A 9,824-nucleotide genomic window follows, 5' to 3' on the forward strand; every position below is an offset into this window, starting at 1 on the left:
AAAATGCTGGGACCCAGGAGTGGCTTATTAGATGCAGCTGTTATCTCCGTGCACCGATGAAAACAGAGAGGATTACTCCCACAAAATGAAAGTGTGAGGGTTGTAAAAGCATTAGGAAATTGCTTACTCCAGCAGCGTGCAAGTAACGAGAGTTTTATGGTACCTCGTGCAGTGGTGGGATAACAATGAAGGAGCCTCTATGAGAGGGGCCGTTGCTGCTCTGTGATTTAGAGCACGTTGCTGGCTAGCTCAGCTCTGCTTGTGGTCTTGCTTGTGCATTGTGGTCTGACATTTGCCAGCTCATAATGTTCCTTTACGAACCAAGCATAGAGAAGAGCTACTTCAACAATGTGGACCATGAGCCAAATGGCATATATCCTTTCTTCAGATTTAAATTTTTTTTTTACATCCTTCCCCACCACTCTACCTCCTTGAGCTCCTTCCTTTCCAGCCTCATGCCTGCTTTGACTTCAGAGAGGTCCTCTGCAACCAGCCCCTGCCAGGCCCAGCAAAACTGAGACTTAAGTAAGGTGAAGCAAGAGGTGAGTTCCCGTGAGAAGGACCTTGGCTGCTCCGGCTCCTTGCAGGCACCTTGGCAGGTGCTCTGGGATAGTGCACAGAGTCCTGAGCTGATCGGCTTCCTAGGGTGTAAGCACACAGTGTGAAGTCCCAGCCCCATTAACATCACTGGGAGTTTTCCCATTGACTTTGCTGGGGTCAGGAGCTTACCCGTCAATTACAGAGAGAAGCCAATTTCATGAAAACAGGTAGAGAGAGATTATTTGCTTTCCTACTTTAAGCATACCAGTGTAGTTTCAGCCTCAGTGTTAGAGAAATAAGTGGGTTTTTTTAATCTTTTTTTTAATAATTTATTTGCTATTCGGTGGGTGCACTTAACATGGCTATCCAGTTACTGTCCCTGGCTGGGGCGAGGTCTGCAACTCTTCTTCCTCAGCCTTTGCTGTGCTGCTGTTTGACTGCGTGAGCCTCCCTGTAAAACAGGGAGGGCATTTTGCTAAGCGGCAGAAATGGGAAGAGTTAGCGCCTGCCCTGTGTTTTAAGGCTGAGAAGTCTTTGATGAGCAGCACTGCACATGCCCCGTTAGGGTGACTGGAGCACAGAGGGCTGAGAAAGGCAGGCATCTGGTTTCCTCATTATTTCTTTTCATAAATAATCCCTTGTCCTTGCACCCTGGACTCTGACAGCATTTAGAACATGTTGGGTGTGGGGGTTTCCCCCCCCCCCCCCGAAACTTATTCATTTGGAGGGCAGTTAAACAATAGGTTTTTGTCTAAATCTTTACCAGTGAAATTGTCAGGAGAGATTTCCGCCCCCCTCTCCCATCTATCCTCCTTTTGTCTCCTTCAGTTGTCGGGGTCAGGATCCGCCGCCAAACGGAGACTGCGGTTGCTTTTCCAGGCCCCAGATGCCAATATGTGGCAGCATCTGGCTGGTTGGCAGGCGCCGGGGCAGTGGTGCTGGCTGCGCCACAGCCTGTCATGCGGCGGCGGCGCTTGATGGGCGCCCTGCTTCTTTGAGAATATGGTCCCAACCAAGGAAGCAGATAATAATTAAATCTACTAAAGGAGGTGCATTATCGGGTAGGGTGGCTGCCGTCAGAAGCTGTGCCGGCTCCCGGCCCTGGGTTTTTTTTTGTCCTCTTCGGCAGCATCTCGTGTAACCTTACCTTCTTGTGCTGTGAGCATTTCAGGTGCCTTAAGGCATGGAGCTCCTTGAAAGAGAAATACAAATCACAAAATGTAGAGATAAAACCCTCTCCTTAGAGGCCATGTGTTTGGCATGGGAAACACATGATAACAGCTTGCTTTAGAAAGGTGACATTTCCACTGAAGGCTGAATAATAAAAAATGCATTCTAAAAGCTGAGCTTTTCTCTCTCTTCTGATATATTAGACTTTTGTAATGAAGACAGCTTCTGGGACCAGGGAATCTACTGCTTCCTTGAAATATATGCGTGGGAGCTCTCCCTGGCCCTAATGGGTGTCGCATGTGGCTCTGGCTACATTAATGTTAAAGCTCTATTAAAAGGGATTGTTGGTAGCCTTTCACATGCCGTGAATCAAAGCTGTCTTTTCCTAACTTTGCTTTAGCTTCGGCTCGCCCCTGTAGATAGATTTGCCCAGGGTTAAGTCACTTTTAATATTAAGATGGATAGAAAAGATTCTAATACGTGGTTTTGTTTTGTTGGTTTTTGGTTGGTTTTTTTTGTTTTGTTTTTTCTCCCTTTTAATTCAGAGCTTGCTGGTGAAGGACTCTGGAGGGATGGGGAAGGAGGAGACAGCCAGGCAGCTTAAAGAGGCCTCTGAGGGTCATGTTGAGTCTGTGCTATTATGTTCCAGCAAGAATAGCTTTATTGACAGACAGCTGTTTGACTCCTGCAGCCGTACTGTATTTGCTGCAGATCCGCATAAATACTGAGCCCATGTTGACAAATTCCTCGTCAGTGCAAGATAGTTAAACCTGCTTGTTTAATCATTTGTGTGCTCTTACCTCTGCAGCTCTGAAAAGAATTAGCTGCTGTTTTACAATACGATGCATGAGAAACCTGTAAATACTCAGAGCTCTTTCATGTGAGGTTTTCAGGGTGTCTTTTTATGCAGACCCTCTTAGAAATACAGTACTCTATTTTTTTTTATTATGGTTAATTCATTTTTTCTTCTTTCTTTCTTTAATTAATTATTTATTTTTCTCTAAAAAGGGTGTAATTTTTGTTTTTCAAAGAGAAAATCTGGCAAGACAATACAGGTAGCAGATCTCTTGGCAGAACTTAGATCCTGTCTGTGATATGCCACCAGCACCAGCACAGCCCCTTTAGGAGTCCCACACCTTGGTTTGCAGCACGTGCGCAGAGGCACGTGAGGATGTGTGTTTTGGTTTAGTTTTTCTGGCACGGGGGTATGGAACCTGTGCTACTGGTTGCCTCCTGTCCATAGTTCAGGGGGTGGCTTTTTGACCTCCCTCCCATTTCACAATAATATCTGCCTTCATACCATCGTACTATCTTGTCACATTGTTGGCCTCATCTCTGGAAATATAGTATCTAAAATTAAAGATTTGTTTCCATTTTGGAAATTTCAAATTGACCTTTGTCACTTAAACAGGGAGAGAGTGGTGTAAGTCAGGGCTCCTGCCACACAGTCAATGGAAAAAAAAGAGATGTCTTTTGAGACTTTCTTCAGACCTTCTTTACAGAGTAGTGTCTCTGTGGTCCTTTCAAAATGTTTCTGGTGTGCAAGTAATTTTCTAATCAAAAGATATATTATTGAGGGGTGACCAAAAGAGAAGGCCTCACTGAAATGGAAACCTATTGTTTAGTCAGACAAAAACTTAAAACTAAAATGTCAAATCGGTATTTAGAGAGATAGGTCACTGTATGGTTATGTGGCAGTGAAGGAGATAGACATTTCTTTCAGGATCACATATAAGGCTGTGGAGGCTTGAAGTTGTTGGCAAGTGACAAGATGTCTATCCTATGTCTGTATTACTGTTGGAGCTGAACCTGCTAGAATTGTTGGGTTTTGAGACTTTTTATCAGTTTCCTAGTAAGTGCAGGGACAGCCAACGTTTTCTGACATTTTTATTTTTTACGTACCGTCAGTGTCAAACATTAGTTATAATGAAGATTTACACTTGTGTGATGCATACGTGTGAAAAATCCCCCGTATCCTACGGAAGGACACTTAGCTGGGTCAGCAATCTCTGATGAAGCTGCAGAGATCAGCATGCAGCAGATAGCGGTTTGATTTCAGAGCATACAGGTACTTTTTTGCATTGATTTAACTGAAAACACCCAGAGTAAGTATACAGTCTTATGAGTATGGCACAGCTTTGCCTATTGACCAGGTCAGGCAGCCTCACTCGAAGCCTTAGGAGCCTTCACCGCTCCTACATTACTTCCAAGGGAATTGCCTCCTCCTCCTCTCTCTGTACATCTGCTTCTTGGGGGTTTTCCAATTATTATCCAAGTAATTTATTGACTGTTTTTTTTTATCATTCTGAAGGCAGTTTCGACTTTCAGTTATTTTTTAGTCTTTCTCCAAGGAGACTTGGTTCTGACTTGCCTCCTATCCACCAAAAGGGTGGTCTGCTGCAGAAATTTTGGCTTCCATTCTATTCAAGCCCTTTAGAAGCATGTTGCCTTCTTTTTAGTACGTTCCCATAGCTTGTATGTGGAGGCCCAAGAGCTGTATAAGTTTACTTGGCTAATGAAAATATGTTCAGATAAATGAGAAATATTAAAAAAAACCCAACACCTTGAAGGTATTTAGGAGCTTTGGAAGTAATGCAAACTCTTTTAGCTCAGGGCATAAGCCAACCTTCAGCTAGAGATCTTTTTAAACAAAAACTTTCTTTCTGTCCTTCATCTTTCATCATTATAAGAGGAATAGCAACCTATCTTTACAGATAATTAATAAAATAGCTGAATTGGCCACTTAAAAATTATTTAAGTACATGATGGCCACAAAACCCAACAGACAAGTTAACCTTTTGGGGGGACTGAGGAAAGGTAACCATAGAGATCTGGCACAGTTGGTTGAATTTGGAGTCCACCTTCAGAGCAGAGTCAGTAGAGCTTCCAGAAGATGGCTGAAAGCAGTTCAGGTTTCTACCTTTCAACCCTGCTCTTGGTGAAGTGGCTTTTGTCGCAAGTGTTTTTTTCAAACGGGATTTTGGGCTGCAGGCTAACTTTTTGGTGTAAAAAACAAAGCACCAATTATCCCTGCTAGTAGTGGCTCTGATACGTTCCCCATCCTAGCCAAGCATGAAATACAGGAGAAGGACACCAAGCCAAAAGACTGGTGGATGAGAGAAAGAATCCTGTTCTGTGTTCAGACACACCACTATTTTGTCTTTATGTTGCGGTCTTGCACAACCCATGTACAAGCCTGAAGGAGCATCCCCAGCCTTAGTAAATTCACAGCTTCGATAGGGTCACATCAGAGGGCGTGAACTCACAGCTCAGACAGCCTCATGCCAGAGGGTGTGAAAAAACGGGGCTGAAACCACAGTGTTTAGTACTATTGATCATGCTGGGATTGGGCACTTCAATCTCTCCTTTAGGTGCTTGATATTTACCACATCTTCCCAGCCCAGTGCTACGCTCACCCTAAGAAGTAAGGTGTAGATGATTTATACCCACCACAATTTTCTCAGTTTTCCTTGTTCCCAAATGATGAAACACCCAAATGTGCTGGTGTCCAGGTGTCTCAGAGGATGCTGTACAGCAGCAGACCTACCCTGAGCGGTGGCTGACTATAACCACAAGCACTCCGGGGAGGCCACCAAGATCGTCACCATGTGCACCTCTGCTGTCAGGAAGTCTGAGAGGTTTTCTAGCACAGAACATGATGGGGCTCTTCTGCGGTGATTGGGAGGTGAGCGTTTTCCTTGGATGTGCGCGGCTCATTTGTTACGAAGCAAGCTGTATTCCTGCTGTGTGTCTGTATGTACGACGCTTATTTATTACAGCCCTTAATCAGAGCTGGGTCAAATCCATCTAAGGAAAACATAAATGTGTTACAATGGATTTTTTAGTAATTAAAATTGTAACTCCTTCTCTGAAGTCTTGATTAAACAGCATCAAATGTCACAATGCTGTGAGAAATAGCCATTATCAACAAAAACCAAACCAGGTATAAACTGCTAAAGGAATTTTGCCTGGAGTGGTTGAATTTCAGTGAAAACACAAAGGGTCAACTTGTGACACTTGGCTCCTGTATTCTGCTCGTAAGCATCCCAGTGTATTTGCTTTGCTCTCTTTGCCTTTTTCCTCCTCTGTTCCCCTCTCCATATATCAGTGTCGGGGAGTTCAGACATCACAAGGGCCGGTGGGTTTTTTATTATTATTGTAGCGCCTAATGTGGAATTTCGTATGAGCAACACTCCTTCCTGTCGGTACTTGGAAACTCTTTTGTGTTACGTCCGTCCTTTCTCTGAAGTAATCGCTCAACTATTTCTAGCAATAAAATATTCCTCTCTAGCCCCATCGGATATGTTAGAAAGATTAGTGCAAGATCTGAAGGCCCTGTCCAGCTAAGTTCAACAACACTTCCATGGGCTTTAATGTTCTCTTTTTATTTCACTGCGGATATCGCCTGAGGACATGGTAGAGGAAAAAGGCACCCAGATATGCCCTGGCGGACACAAGCAATATACTCTATAGTGAAGCTGCATGCCGTCTGAGTGAGACAACTCACACGAGCGACCTGCCAAGGGAGGGGGACATGAAGAACAGGAGTCTGTGCATATCTACATCCTTCTTCTCTATGTTTTAAATTAACTTTAAATTAACCAAAGATTCGTCTAAAACTTGTTAGGGTACTGGGAATGGGACCTGCCTCTCTTATTTAAAAGGCAGGGTATGTCTTGTCTCTCCACAGCTGGGGAACTGAGGAGAGAAACCATTCTCAGCAAGGCAGTTTAAAAACCTTATTTGGCACCCAAGATGCACTTTGGGGAAGGGAAGATTTTCCTAAGATATTTAAACATGTGCCTGACTAATGATGGGAGAATTCGCTTCCTTTGCTCCCTGCTCAGGGACTGATACTAGTTGAAGTAGGGCTGAAACTCCTGACAGTTGTTAAGAAAACCTTAAAGAATGGAGAAGTGATGCCTGTACCGCTTTCCATGTCACCAGTTGCACCAGCTGGAAGTACACGTGCAAACTGAACTTATTTTCAGTGGTTGCTTTGACCTGACTTTGCGAAGCAGAGAGTGAGTCTGTCAGCACTTGCTTGTGGAAAAAAAAGACTCCTCAGGCTTTCACAGGGGAACCAGCTCCTCCATGAGGTGAAGCGCTAGGGATGAAACTGCTAGGAAGGAAACTGCTTGTTCCTTAGTCTTTCTTCAGTCTTTCTTCTGCCAGATGGAGGCCGTTTGGTGATGTTTCCCCCCATGCGGCAAAGTCTCTGCTCCCCAGGAAGGGGCCGTGCACAGGCAGCTGCCCACGGCATGGCCATCTGATTGCCCCACTCGCTGCCTTGCTCCATGCTGCCGTCTCCTGTAGCTTTGGCTCTAAAAAAAAGTTTACTTCAGTTTGAGGGTATTTTTGTGCACTACCTTTTTTTTTTTGTTTTGTTTTTGTTTGACAGCCATGACAGCCTCTCCTCATTATTATGGAAAATATAGGGTTGGTGGTAATTACTATCTGAGTATGAATGGGAGCAGAAGTGGGCATAGCCTGCACTGGCCTTTCTTTGACAAGGTATAACTTTCTTCTGAATTTCTGTGTTAATTAATGCTTATTTAAAAACCACTTTAATTGGCAGTAAACACCTCAACTTTTTGTACTCATTAAAATGCACCCATTGATGTGTGATGGATTTTTTAAAGCTTAATTAACTTTCTTCCTGTATATATAACCTATAATAATGACAAATACTGGAAACTGCCTTTTTTTCTTTCCTCCCGTTTTTGGCCCTCCCCCCAGTATTGCTACCACTTGAAGAAAGGTTATAAAAATGTATCCTGACTTGGCCAGGACAGGGAGGTGCCCTGGGGACAGTAATTCAGCCCTTCTCAGAGCCCTCACAGAGGCTGGGACTGTGGCCGGGAGCTATGGGCAGCTGCCCTGCCTGCCCCTGCCCTGTCGCGCGCCTGCGGTTGCAGCCTGAGATGCCTACCCTGCCCTCAACCTTCTCCCTCACGGGCAGAAATTGGATCCTTCTTCCATCTTTATTGTGTGTTGTTGACGACCTTTTCTTTTTTATTTTAATAAAAAATGCTGTGCGAAACTTTTTCTCAGGTAAGCTTGCAGGCCTGCTCTTCTCCCCAAAATCAAAATCTTTCAGTGAAAATTGATTTTCTGGTTATTTTTTTTTTAATGGATTAGATGGGTTTATCTGCACACATATGTGTAAGTGCCAAGTTAAAAGAACCAAGGAACCTCTAAAAGTGCTTTCCTCTTTCTCCAATTTTCAGCCCACATCTAAGTCACAGAGCAGGATTTAGTGTAAAACTTTCTAGCGTGATGAAGTGAACATTTCAAGCTGTATTTTTTAAGTGTCTCAGCATTTCGGACTATGAAATTAGACTCCTGAATCACTTTTGAATGTGGGGTGTTGGTACTTTTTGCAACTGTGTTTCTTCATGTACAACGGAAATTACCGACAAGCAGAGCACATTATAGTAATTCATGCAAAATATGCAATTTGCTTGGTTCAGCTATTACACACAGATCATTTCCCAGTTTTCCTTTGCAATTTCTGCAATATTCTTGTTTAAGGTGGATAAATCAGAAGTTTTAAAATGGGGAATCTGGTTTGTGAAGACACCTATACTGAGTACTTTTAAATGCATGAAGCAACGATTTAATTTCCCAAAGTGTTTAATTTCCAAAAAGTCTACTATTTTCAGTGAAATGTAAACTTGCTTAAAATGCCTTGTAAAATGCTCTTCATTCTCCTTTACTCTGTGTGCTTTCTCTAACCCAGTCGATAACTGTACTGCTGCCCAGTTCCTTTCCCTTTACCTGTCTCAAGGAGCAATTAGACTGTCTAAATTCTCCACTGCAATAATAAATATGCTGAGGTATTCCCTCCTGCTTTGTAAACTGTTGCGTGGCCGAGCTAGCACCAATATTTAATGGCCACTGCATCTTGTCTGCTTTACAGGAATCTGCCACTCCATGGTGATGGACACGAATCTTTATAGCCGCAGCTTATCATTCAGCAAAGCATCTGCTTTTTGGAAGTATATAAATAAGTATACTATTCCTCTGGGGGCAACCAATCTTTTTCACCAACTTGTAGGCACTTTTCAGATATCCCCCTGGCTGGCGGTGTTCAGATAAAGACTCAGATTCTCTCTTCTGCTTGCCTGAATTTGCTCCTTCCAGCAGGCAGGGATCAGGCCTGTGGCTGTGCTCACCTAAAACTGAGGCTTGTTGAGTTCCTGCTGCTGGGTAGTTTTTCTGTATAGTTTGGGAATAGAACAAATGAGATATGCATTGATTAAGAACTTGATTTTTCTCACCTGCTCAAGGTATCTTAATTAGGGTGACTATTTAATTGTTATTTTAAAATATACATTCATGTGGGTAAATGGGGATGGCATGCAGTATCTGAACATTAATGCTAACTTTCTTCCTGGGCTGATTTGAAGGCTATCATTACAATAAAATGCTGCTGCCTCTTAATTTGACCATGTCAATAAATAAAAATGTCCATAACAAGTGTATGAGGCTAATTAGGATTTTATGGCTGTGTTGTTCTGGTTGATAGCTGTGCTGCTGGCTTGCTGGGTCTTTATGTTTCAGTGATGTACACCTCATTGATGCATAACGTGTAACACCTGTTGATGTGTTAAACGTTTAGTCCTGGCAATTGGGCCTCACATCATTTCTGGGTACAAGAGCTTTGTGTAGCAGAGTGCAAGTCTGATGATTAGGCTTCGTCAGTTTAGAAGAGGTTTTCCTTAAAGGAAAACTTTAAAACTTCTGTAACCCTGAGAAGTTTCCTGAAGTTTGTGAAAAAGGCCAGTGTTTTTTTCTGTCACAAAGGGGCAAGTTTATTGCTGTGGGCTGGTTTGGTCCTTGCCTGTGAGGCAGGGCCACTCCCTGAAATAGGATGCTGGAGGCTCCAGGCACAGCTGCACTTTCTCTCCCAGTATGTCCCAGCAAGCACACAGCACTAGCGATGCTGCAGCTTCCTTAGCTTGAGGTGCCATACGGAAACATGGGTATTCTGAAATAAAATCAGCATTCACTGAACCAAGCGCCTGTTCTTCACTCTTTTTCAGCAGCAGGCCTGCCTGAGAATTGCATCAGTGTAATAAAGAACCATGAAATAATTTTCTTGTATGTGG

The sequence above is a fragment of the Strix uralensis genome, chromosome 3 (assembly GCF_047716275.1).
Source record: "Strix uralensis isolate ZFMK-TIS-50842 chromosome 3, bStrUra1, whole genome shotgun sequence".
Taxonomy (NCBI): domain Eukaryota; kingdom Metazoa; phylum Chordata; class Aves; order Strigiformes; family Strigidae; genus Strix; species Strix uralensis.